A 12882-nucleotide genomic window follows, 5' to 3' on the forward strand; every position below is an offset into this window, starting at 1 on the left:
CTGGAAAGTTAAAGCCCTATGTTATCCACAGGGGAAAATAAGTAAAACTATCATCTATGATAACTTGAAAGGCAGACCAAAAGCCTATTAAGTCTGTAGCTCTAAGGAAAACAGTTGGAAAGAGAATTAATATTAGTGTATGTTGGCTGCTATTTTTCACTTTTAGCAAAGTATCGCAAAAAAGAGATGATGGGCAAGAATGGGCAGCCCAGGTGGCTCAGCGGTTTAGCGCCGCTTTCAGCCCAGGGTGTGGTCCTGGAGACCCAGGATCGAGTCCCACATCAGGCTCCCTGCATGGAGCCTGCTTCTCCCTCTGCCTGTGTGTGTGTGTGCGTGTGTGTGTGTGTGTGTGTGTGTGTGTGATGAATAAATAAATAAATAATCTTAAAAAAAAAGAACTTGGGCAAGAATGGACTATTTTCCAGCTGAAGTGGAATTGAATAAAAAGACTTCCAAAATTCAGAGCTTCTGAGGGCTAAGATAACTGATGGTTTCTGTACCCCCAGATACTAGAAAATAAGATTTGTGGATCAAGGGAGAGAGAGAGAAAGACAGAGAGAAGAAAAAGGAGATTGAGGCTCAGCCCCAGTGGCAAAGAGGTTATTGAGGATGTGGCCTTGCCACCATAGCCTCTTTCAGACATCAGTGTAGATTCCACAAGGGCAGGAGAGATGTGCTGAGAAAGAAAAGGAGACTTCAGGTCAGGTCTGGAAGACAACCGGGGGCTTATTTACTACCACATGAAATTGACTGGAAACAGGTCAGAAGCCTGTCAAGTTTTTGAACAAACTCTATTGCTTAGAAACCACAAGCTTATGTTTATAAAACTACTCTCATGCACCAGCAGAAAGTGGGTTCTGAAAGGTGTACAGCTTCTAATAACATACTCAGCAATATCCACTCCATATGTGAACATGGGGAAAATGAACAAGAATATTCTCCAGAAGGGCAGATGCGCACCCAGGGCCACCGAGAACAGTGGACAAGAAAGTTCTGTGTAGAGGACCAACCCAGAGTCTATCAAATCATTTTATTGATAGGGGTGGAAGGTCTTTCCAATATCTCCCCAGTAGGATTACATCATTGCTGTGCATCAGGCACTGCTTTGGGGGTGTTTATTGTGGTTATTCTCTCTACTTTTTTATACTGGGAGGGCAGATGGAGTACAGTTGACTTGTCTTTTAATTCGAAGGGTGCTAGAACTCGAAGAACCATATGTGGACCTAAAGGAAAGATCTGAGCATCTCCTGAGAATCCTAGACATTGAAATTGACGTGACAACTGTATAAAATTTTGGGTTTTCCTTCTTCAGGAGTATGTGAGTACGTTTCACGTAATGGATTATGCTGGCCAAAGGGGCTAATGACAGGGATTGCTAGCTACAAAAGGAATTATCTGCAAAAATCACTCTCCCCTTCTTTCTGGGAACACAGCTAGACCTCATTTCTCTGTGCCTCCTCCAGAGAAGTGACTAAGTCATCTTTAGTGGAATCCAATTGAAGTGATACATGCCACTTCCAAGCATGGCTCACAAATCCCCTCACACCTGTGCCTCTATGCTCTTTTTCACTACTGTCTGCCCGATGTGGCAAAGTGTGAGACGCCCCTCAGATGTCATATGTTGGAGTTGGCAGAGCCTTCATCAACTTGGGTCATTAAATGACTATCTAAAGGAAAGCTGCCATTAACTTGAATGTTATCATAATGGTTTTGTGTTTTTTTAAGCCACTGAAATTTGGGGGATTATTTTCATTGCAATCCAACAATAGTCTAACACATGATGTCAAAAAGTAGCAATGTCTATTTTGCACGATTTGCCAACTTTTCAAAGAAAGGCAATGGTTGATCCATTGAATCCAAGACCTTTATTCCACTGTCCCTTACCCCCATCCTATCAAGGGACCCCATGACCGAATTACATTGTATGGTCTCTTCTTCCTTATGATTCCCTTCAATCAATGTACTCTTACCTCTCTTCTTCTCTCTCTCCAACCACTCCTTTCTCCCTCTCCCCGCCCCCAACCCGGCTTATCCTCAACTCTGCTGACATCCACCTCTACCTCCTCCCACACTCACAAACTCAATTCATGACCACTGACGTAACACAGGTCCACAGAGCTGCCCCATGGATCCCATCATATTTCAATAGTCCATTCACCAGACCAGTCTCTCACAGAGCTATTTCATATTTTCTGTTCTCTCCACAAACCTCCAGTTCCTCAGCCCTCCTCCTCACTCTCAGCTGATGAGTGTGAATTCTATTTCAACAACAAAACAGAAGCCATCAGGGGAGAATTTCCATTAGATCCCAATACCGCCTCTACTGCCTACCTGCATCTGTTCCCATGTAATTTGCCTTCCCTCCTGGGTGAATTGTCTGTGCTCCTTTCTGAAGCCAAAACCTCCATCTGTGCACTGGGCACTGTCTCCTCTTATCTACTTGGGGAATTTAGTCCAACTTTTTCCCTTCTCTCCTGTGTCTTCAAAATTTCCCTCCACACTGGATCTTTCCCATCAACATACAGAACATGCTGCAATATAGCTCATTTTTAAAAGGGGGGAAAAAAACTCCATGCCCTCCTCCAGCTACTATCTCATTTCTTTGCTCATGTTTACAGGTATCTCCCAGGGGAAAAAGAATCATCTGTATTTGCCCGATTCCTCTCTCTCTCTCTCTCTCTCTCTCTCTCTCTCTCTCTCATTTTATTTATTTATTCATAAGAGACACAGAGAGAGGTAGAGACATATGCAGAGGGAGAAGCAGCCTCCATACAGAGAGCCTGATGTGGGGCTCAATCCCAGGACCCTGGGATCACGACCTGAGCCAAAGGCAGATGCTTAACCGCTAAGCCACCCAGATGCCCCACTCTCTTTCTTTCTCTAATTTCCTTCTCTCTTGAATCCACTCCATGCAGGCTCTCTTCCTCACTCTTTCATCGAAACAGTTCACATCAAGATCACCAAAAAGCTTCATGTTGTTAAAACCAATGGTCAGTTATTAATCTTCTTCTTACTCAATAAGAATTTGATACAGTGTATTATTCTTTTTTGTAATACTTACTCTCTTAAGCTTCTAGGGAGTCTTCTGTCTTGATTCTATGCCTTTTTTACTGGTCATTTCTTTGTCTTCCCAACCTCTAAATTTTGGAGTGCCTTGGGCACAGTATCTTATGTTTACTCTTTCCTATCTACACTCATTCTTAGATGATTTTTGTTATCATGGCTTTTAATACCATATCTATGCAGACAGATCACAAATTTCTATTTCTAAGCCAGATGTCTCTCTATAACTCCAGGCTTGTATATCCAACTGCTTTCCTGACATCTCCACTTGAGTGTCAAAACTAACTTTCCCAAAAATCAAGCTTGTGATTATCCTTAAGCTTACTCAGAATATCCTTAAGCCTAGTTCCATTTTTCAGCTGCTTAAGCCAAAACCTTTATCATCCTTGACTATTCTCTTTCCCTAACACCCTAAAGGTAGTGCATCAGTATTTCCTCTTGCCTCTAGTTCAAATTATTTCCAGAATTTGACCACTTCTCCCGACCTCCATCACCATCATCTCTCGCCTAGATTACTGCAATAGTGCCCTATGGTCAAAACTGCTCATTGCCTCCCAATATGTATATCTTCCTCCCGTCCCCTTATACTAGTAGAATTTTTAGCCAGGCACCTGGTCTTCCAGATTTAGATTTTCTAACCTTCCTTAGAACTTGGAGTAGCCAAGGGTATGTAAGCAGAAATGTCTATGGAATTTCTGGGAACCTTCTTAAGAGGTAGTTGTAAGATACCCTTTGTAGCTTCTTTATCTTGTCCTCACCCTACTTTCTGGTACACAGATGACTCCTTAGCCCATAGAGAAGCACCCTTATACTTACTCTTTTCTATCTGCATTCTTGAGTCCTTAGAGCAATGAGTTGGAAAGTTTTCCAGTTGCTGAGGACTTGGTAAACAACTACCATCTACATCGAAATTCAAGCTCTGGACTTAAGAGTGAGAGAGAAACTGACTTCTATTTAAAGCTACTTGTTCTTTGGGCAATATTGTCACTGCTAAACTTCATCCCAACCAATATGCCTCCTGATATTTCCTCTCCTTCTGCTCTTGTTCCTTTATAAACTATTCTCCCCAGAGCCTCAGCCAGAGCAATCCTTTTAAAACCCAAGTTAGCTCACACTACTCTTGTGGTCAAAGCTCTCCAATGGCTTCCTATGCTACTCCCATCAAAGTCTCATTAAAGCCCTTACTAGACCTGTTGGCTCTACTTTTTCTGCCCAACTGTTTCCCTGACTTGCAGAGGAGACTCTGCTCTTGTCTCTTCCATATTTCCCCAACTTGTTGCATTCCAGACACAATGGCCACTTGCTGACTCCCAAGCACACTCCAATCGCAGGGCTAAGCACTTCTGTCCTTTTTCTTGGAAGGAATCTTGTGGTTCATATTTTCACTTTCCTCAATCAAGACTGTACTCAGGTGTCACGTTATCAAGGATGTCTTTTCTGGGATGCCTGGGTAGTTCAGGGGTTGAGCATCTGCCTTTGGCTTGGGTCGTGATCCTGGTCCAGGGATGGAGTCCCGCATTGGGCTCCCTGCTAGGAGCCTGCTTCTCCCTCTGTCTATGTCTCTGCCTCTCTCTGTGTGTCTCTCATATTTAAAAAAAGGAGGTCTTTTCTGACTACCTGGCCTGAACCATCACCAGCAAAACCAGGACATTTCCTATAAAAATTGGTATTTTCAGCATCTTTAGAGAATGCAACTGCTCTAACAGTATAATACGGGACCCAGTTCTCACAGGATAATAATGAACTTGAGCCAGGGGATAACAGCAACAAGATAGAGCTTAAGGAAGACTTAGTTATTCCTCCTATATAATTTTTGTCAGTAACTTTGTCCCCACTCCTTCTTGATGTGAACAATAGATGTTGTGTTTATTTTATACAAATTGCTATGCAAACTTAGCTTCAAGCACCACCATCTGCATCCCATCCCCATCCCCAGCTAGATGGCCATCCTTCTAAATAAAAAGGTTTAAAGATGCTTCTGGCTAGAAATTGGTTAGCATAAGCATCTGTACTTCATGGTCTCCTCCCAACTTCCTGGTATCATACACTCTCCTACTTCACTAATTCATAATTTTTTCTGGTTCCTCCAGGTAAACAGTTAGCAAATACTAACTTAGAGTATCTTTGTTCTCTAAATTTAGAAGGGAAAACTGAAAAGATTAAGAGGCTTTTGGAGACCCAAAAGAATGACTCTTCAATAGTGGAATTCCAGGCATCAAGAGGCAACCATTCTACATTCTAACTTTCTATACCTGCTATTCTGAAGGCTGAATTCCATCTATCAAATTATTTTACAAAGCCATATGGCTCATTCCTGGAAAGTCATTTGATTTGGTTCAGAACTCAAGTCTTTTTTTTCTTTTTTAAATGTCAATACAGGCCAACAGGCTTTGAACATGTGCAAACATTATTGCAAACAGATTAATCTTTTCTAGAAAAGGATCTAGTCTTGCACAAAGGAACAACTACTTTAAACAACTAGAAGGTAAATTGCATTATTGAGTTGGTGAATGCTATATTTAGAAGTTACTAGAGACAATTGCTAGTTCAAGTGTAACTCAAATTTCTCAAAATTAATAACTTGTAAGATGTTTATGTAGAGCTCAGCAATGCCCTGTTACATATTTATGTGGAGTTTTTATTAAAGAAAAGTGTTGATGTTTCCGCATTGATTTTACCACATCTTTATAAATACTTTCAAAACCAAATTTTTGGAGAATGGTAATGAAAAATTGCTTTGAATTGAGCTCATGGACTTTTCTTTTTAACAGTTTGTTCAGGATTAATAATTATTATAAAATAATTTCACTCATTAAACAAAGTCATGCAACAATTATTTATCTTGCAATGCCAGTCACTGTTCTAGGCACTAAATTCAGAGTAATGAGCAAAAGAGCAAAGTTCCCATTCTCATAGAGATTATAGTCTTATTGCGGCAGAGGATGGGGGAAAGAGATGTAAACCAGTAAATATATTAGATGTCAGGCTACAAAGAAAAGTGCCAGCAAAGCTGGCAGGGATGGAGTTTTATTCATATTTACATCACCAGCATCTGGAACTCCAAAGGAGCCTGAGAGAGTGAATGGATTAATGATTTTATATGATAAACTATACTTGCAGAATCTCAAAGCAGACAGAACATTTACTCTAGAGCCATAGAATGAGTTGGGATTGGGGCATGCATGCTTTTAGTTTCATCTCTCACAAACTAGGGCCTTGTGTGTTGGTTGTAGGTGGTTCCCAAAAGGAAAAGCCTTGGAAGAAAAAAACCTTTGTTTTGGCCTCTGCCCACAACCCCACCACCACCACCACCATATACTGAGCTAGGGCTTCCAAGAAACTTTACCACAAACCGAAACCACAATGAAATACCATCTCACACCAGTCAGAATGGCTAAAATTAACAATTCAGAATAATAGGTGTTGGCAAAGATGTAGAGAAAGGGGAACTCTCTTGACTTCTCGTGGGAATGCAAATTGATGCAGTCACTTTGCAAAATTGTGGAGGTTCCTCAAAAAGTTAAAAAAAAAAAAAAAAGAGCTACCCTGCCACCCAGCAATTGCACTACTAGGTATTTATCCAAAGGATACAAATATAGTGACTTGAAGGGGGCACATACACCCCAATGTTTATAGCACCAATGTCCACAATAGTCAAACTATGGAAAGAGCTCAGATATCCATCAACAGATGAATGGATAAAGAAGATGTGGAATAGAACAATGGAAAATTACTCAGCCATGAAAAAGAATGAGATCTTGTCATTTGCAATGATATGAATGGAGCTAGAGGTTATTATGCTAAGTGAAATAAGTCATTCAGAGAAAGACAAATACCACATGATTTCACTCATATGTGAAATTTAAGAAATAAAACAGATAAACATAGGGAAAGGGAAAGAAAGATAAAATAAGATGAAAATTAAGAGGGAGACAGACCATAAGAGATGCCGAACTCTAGGAAACAAACAGAGTTGCTGGAGGGGAGGCAGGTGGGGGGATGGGGTAACTGGATGATGGACATTAAGAAGGGCACTGGATGTAATGAGCACTGGGTGTTATATGCAACTGATGAGTCACTAAATTCTACCCCTGAAACTAATAATAGAGTATGCATTAACTAAATTGAATTTAAATTAAAAAAAAAAATAAAAGAACAAAATGCTGAGATTCCAGTAAAGCTGAGAAATTTCTCAGTTTGATGCTATGCATTATCTAAAGCAAATCAGACCTCTACTTAGAACAAAGGCTACCTTAGAGAAAAGAGTGTGCAAGTTAACATGTTTTCTGATAACCTTTCTTTCCTCCTCCTAGTATCCTTCAAGTTGAACTCATTACTTAGGGTCCCCTTTAATTTTCCCTGGGTTACTTCAACCATCCAGTCATTTGTGGTCATTGCTAATTGCTTCACCAAGCAGAGTCTGTACTTCTTGTTTCCAGATACTGTGCTGTGTTGGCAGAGTTTGGCTGGGTCTTTCTTCAACAGTTCCAGGAAAATCATATCTTTACTTGTAGCCTTCATTAACCCTGAGCAAAAACAGAAATAGACATGCCCAAATGCTGAACCCGATATCTTTGTGAAAATCATGAAAAACAGTGTCACTTTTCCCTTCTCAGGGCCCTCTGATAAGACCTCTCTGAACCACAGTCTGTTAGATATCAGAGGATATGGTTGCCCCAACCAGGCCAACTCAGGAAGTGTAGAAGAGCCAGCACCAAGGGTGGAACCAGAGAGTGAGAGAAGAAAGAAGGTGACCTAGTTCATGACAAATAAATCTCAGAGACAAGACTAGACTGTAAAGTCAGCAAAGTTACTCAGGACTGCATTACCATCTCAGAGGCCCTGGACACTTTTATCTTCAGGGACCCCCCTTCCTCCATTAAATAATATGAACAATTATATTTCATGACTGTGTTGACAGAAAGGTGGATACAATACAGACTAGACTCATTATTATAGATTAACTATAATTAGAGTTATTGTTGTTCTTATTCTAAAGAAAAATAAAATTTGAACAGTTTATTTGTCTGATGCTTCCACTGCCTGTCCTACCCACTCACATCATCAGAACACCATGGCCAGCTATAGAGTAAACCAAGATGTGACAAATCAATGGCCACCCAGTGGCTATCATAATATGCCTCTGAAACTACCCTTACTGAGGTCATTAGTGACATCAGGTTGCCAATATTCATGGACAATGGTCAATCCTTCTACTTCAGAACTTTCTGGGGCATTTGACACCATTCTCCATTTAACTAGTTTATATTGACTGCCTACATATTTCAGGCTGAGTGCCTCAAGTTTTTGAAGGCAAACTTAATTCTACAGACAAAACTCCAGCCCTCATAGGACTTTTTGTCCAGGAAAGAACCCAGATAAATAAACAACACCAAGTACAATACGTTTGGAGGATACTGTAGAAGTACAAGGGCCACTAACTTGAACTTGAGAAGTCAAGAAATGCTTCCTGAGACCTGAAAGATGGAAAGAAGTTCTCCCGGTAGAGAGAGAGGAGACTGTTCTAGGTAGAAAGAACAAATGCACACAGTCTTGGTGACAGGAGGATCAAGTGCCCACACTGGTAATGGAAAATGACTCCATATAGCTGAGGTCTAGATTGTGTGAGCAGGGAGGGTGTGTCACAGATATATTGGCACCTTAGGAAGACGCCTCTGGTGTCTGTGTGGAGAATTCATTGGTATGTTGTGACACTGGACTTACAGAGATACTGAGCCCTGGGAGGCTGTGGAGGAAAAGCCCATGGATAGGACCTAAGCAAGAGATGGTAGTGCTCTGACCAAGGGAAGCAGCAGAGAGGAAGGAGATAAGTAGACAGACAGAAAATATTGCATAATGGGAGTTGGTGACAGCTTGGATTTGGGGATTCAGGGAAAGAAGTATGGCACCTATCTGGCTTCTTACTGGTAGAAAACAGAATCCTCTGTTTATAAAACAGAAAATGGTTTATTATAAGATCTTACGAGGCAATATGAGCTTTGAGAGGGCCAGAAAGCCCAGCCTGAAAGGTTTACAGGTCAAGAAAAATGTCTGCTATACTACAGGACTGTTAGAGCAGAATTGTTGCTACACGTCAATTGGCTCCAGTGAGACTAGGAACCAGAAGCTCTACCTCAGTGACCCCAGAACTGTATGCCCCCATATTTGACTGCCACAAGAAGCTGCTTCCCCTAGCCCAGCAGCAGCCATGTTGTTCACTTCTGCCTTCTCTACTCTTATGAAGGTGCAAATGCTTGACCGCATCTGGGTCACATGTTGAACCAGGCTACCAGGAAGCTTGGGGAATGTAGCTCCTGACTTTTTAGGGAGACAAACTATAGATGACTTGGAATGTGTGCTGAGTGAGCTCTTTCCCCTGTGAGCCACAGCTAGTATCTCTGCAGCAGCCCCCTGACTTGAACAATATAAGGAAAGTGCTAGAACTCTTTCAGAGATTAGACACAAAGTTTAAATAACTCATCCCAGCTCAGTCGTGGGGCAGAAATTTGAAGGCAGGTTTTGCTGACTTCACATTTGGGCTCTTTCATTCTCTCATCCTGTCTTTCAAGACTCACCTCTGTCCTGACCACCCCCAGAAAGACTGCCTCACCCCTCCCCGACCACAAGATACATAATATGCCTTTCTGCTGGCTTGCCTAATGTCCTGGATACGTTTGCGGGCAGACCTACTACACTGCATTCTCATTTTCACTTAGACATATGTTGACCTCAACCTCACCCATCACCCCTGCCCTGAATGCTTTTCTATTTATTATTAAAAGTTTCAACTGAGCACAAAGCAAGAATAGTGTGATGAGCTCCTGTGTAGAGCACCCAGCTGTGACAATAGTCCGCATTTGCCATTTGGTATCCCAAGAATTCTTTAATCCTGTTAACCCAACCTCTTTCTGCACAGGCCTTTGCTTGATCCCTGTCCTCTGCTCTGTAAGCTTCTTCTCACTCAGGAAACCTCACAAACTGATGATCTCAGGTCTACACAAAGTCCTTCCATCCCAACTTTTTCCCAAGTACCTGAAATAGACTGTGGCTGCATCTTCCCAACCCCATTTTCCTCGTTTATTAAATAAAATGGAACAATTGGTCCAGATTATCTCTTTTGGCAACAAAATTCTAAGACTGACTCTGAAATTTTCCTCTTTTTTTTTTTGGCAGGGGTCAGGGGAGGTGCTTTGACTTTGGCTCAAGAATACTACTGGTTATAAGAATTCTTTAAATTGGATTTCTTGGTATCAGAATTTGTCCTTTTACAAGTAATGCTCCTCCTCTGGACTCTCTATGTTGGGAGCCTCTACCAATAGCATCAAGCTTCCCCTCTCTTGGCCAAGCCCCCTGTGCCCATCCCACTCTCATTTGCATTCACATCCCTTCTCTACCACAGGCATGTGTGCAATTGTTTCCTAATACCCTGCCAGCTGCTTGAGTCTTGCAAAAACCAAGTTCTCCTTGGGGAGTTCTGACAGTAGGTAATAAGGACAGAGAATGTGATGCTTTTCCCTAACCTGGCCTCAAAAGGGAGGCCTTTGTCAGGAAATTTTTCTTGCTTCCGACCAACGATCTCAATTTTACAGCAAAGGATATTACCATTGAGCACTTGAACTAGGATCACTAGTCCCACACAGTCAGGGCAGTGCTATGCTGCAGGATATAGTGTACTCCCTAAATCAATAACTATTGTATGATCCATGCCCCAGGAGTTAGAGCACAATGGTCCAGGTAAGAAGGAATAGAAGCACAAGTGGCCTTGCTCACTTAACATCCAGGGACCCTTTGAGAAAGTTATGCTTCTAGACTCCAGTTGCCCACAGCAGCGCTCACTCTTCATCCCACTGTTTCCTGACCTTCTCTCTCCCTTGTGCCATTTTCCAGGTTATCACCATGCTCCTGAGATTACTTCCCAAGTAAACTCATGAATCTGCTCCAAGATGTGTTTTGGGGAGACACAAGATAGTGCCTCACAGATTCGTTAGGAGGAACAAATGAGAGAATGCGCTGAACACCATGTGTGTCTTAGAGTAAATGCCCAGTAATGCCAACTACCATCACCCTCATCCTCATCCTCATCCTCATCATGATCATCATCATTGTCACCAAGCTCTTGCAAGAGAGCTGAGATGACCTTTTTAGAAGTTCTGAGAGAGGTGACATTGACTTATCAGGATTCCTTGTTGCTCCTCTTTCCTCACACGCTGACTCAATATAACACTTAAAAAGTCTATGAGCAAGGAGCAAAGTATTGATGATATTAATAGCTCTCAGTTATGGAGTGCCCACTCTGCAAATAGGTACCGTGCTTGTTACATCATATGCACTATTGTAGGATAACATTGTCTCAACAGCCTTACCAGATTACAAGAATCATGGGCATAATTTTAATCTTAATATCAAGAGACATTGGTTGAGCTTATACTATAAACTGGGGAGTTTTCTGGGTGCTTTACATGTATGCAATAATGTAGTATCTTCCCATTTTACAGGTGAAGGAATAGGTTCCAAGAGAGAAAAGGGCTTGCCCATGACTGCACAACCTGAACAAGATGGAACCTGGATCAGAACCCAGATCTGGCTGACAAGAGGCCCTTTCTGCTAGACCACAGTTTTCTCATCATCACTAACATTTCTCTAGATGAGACAATATAGTTGGGGAATTTACACTTTCAAGGGGAACAAAACATTGCTCACAGGAACTGAAAAGAAGACTATCACTCAGCCCAAACAAGCAATGTTTGCAAGAAATCTAACCCTGAGACAATAATTTTAAGGAACAAGAAGACATGAGTCACAGTCCAAAATAGCAAGAATAAAATATTCCTGTTTCTGCTTATGCCAAACTGATGCAGCAACTAGTTTCACTGTAGCAGATGTGGGAGGGTGAAGTCCCACTGTAAGTTGAGAGGTTTGGAGAAAAATGGACCATCCTAGACATAATAAAATGACTGTTTTCTAATGAGTGCCTAAAAGGCAGAGATGTGTCTGTCTAGTTGATGAATTCTTATATTCTACCATTAGAAAAATTAATCAGGGAAGCCCAGGTGGCTCAGCGGTTTAGCACCGCCTTCAGCCCAGGGTGTGATCCTGGAAACCCGGGATTGAGTCCCACGTCAGGCTCCCTGCATGGAGCCTGCTTCTCCCTCTGCCTGTGTCTGTGCCTTTCTCTCTCTCACTGTGTCTCATGAATAAATAAATAAATAAAATCTTAAAAAAAATATAATCAGTAATTTATATTGGAATCACTCTTAGAAAATTACAATTTGACCTTTTCTTATTTTCTCTTATTATATTACAAAATAATCCACTGAGATCTTCCAAGTTAAGGTCATATATTATCCCAAAGCATTCCTACTATCTACAATTATATTAAGAAAACAGAGTTGTTTTACCAGTTCTTTGAGCTACAATAAACTGAACTTGATAAATTCTCCTTTCCTCATGATTATTTGCAATCATTAGAAAAGCTAATATTTTCCAAGGGCTTATTATTTGCCAGGATCTGGGCTAAGGACCTCATGTTATTTCATTTAACTCATATAACAACCATAAGAGAGAAGAGTATTATTCTTATCTTCATTTTACAGAAAAGGGAACTATAGGTTAGAGATTAAAATCTTACACAATATCATTCAGCTACCCTGTGGAGCTATTGAGATTCAAATCCATGATTAACTTGTATATTTTAGTTTGAAAGAATTATCCAGCCAGTGCCCTTTCTATGTGGGCTCAAACCTTTAAGTTCCAAAGTGGCTGAAATCAGGCTGAAAAAAGTGACCCAGTGTATTTCCGAGTTCTCAGCAGAAAGAATTA

General features: G+C 41.2%; 1 protein-coding gene across 14 annotated transcripts in view; it reads left to right on the forward strand.

Annotated features, from left to right (window-relative positions):
- GPR65 (G protein-coupled receptor 65) overlaps positions 1 to 12465 on the forward strand; it is a 64054-nt gene extending 51589 nt beyond the window's left edge. For 2 of the 14 annotated variants that reach the window (XR_007412474.1, XR_007412475.1), the window contains exons 11-14: positions 1193 to 1318; positions 5205 to 5548; positions 10951 to 11366; positions 11559 to 12459. The gene's annotated coding sequence lies outside the window, so the exon portion shown is untranslated. Of the gene's footprint in view, positions 1 to 1192; positions 1323 to 5204; positions 5549 to 10950; positions 11367 to 11558 lie in introns of all 14 variants that reach the window. The other 12 variants (XR_007412478.1, XR_007412476.1, XR_007412472.1 and 9 more) reach the window with 12 other exon arrangements.
- The last annotated feature ends 417 nt before the right edge of the window (positions 12466 to 12882 follow it).

This window comes from Canis lupus, chromosome 8 (genome assembly GCF_003254725.2).
Source record: "Canis lupus dingo isolate Sandy chromosome 8, ASM325472v2, whole genome shotgun sequence".
Classification (NCBI taxonomy): Eukaryota; Metazoa; Chordata; class Mammalia; order Carnivora; family Canidae; genus Canis; species Canis lupus.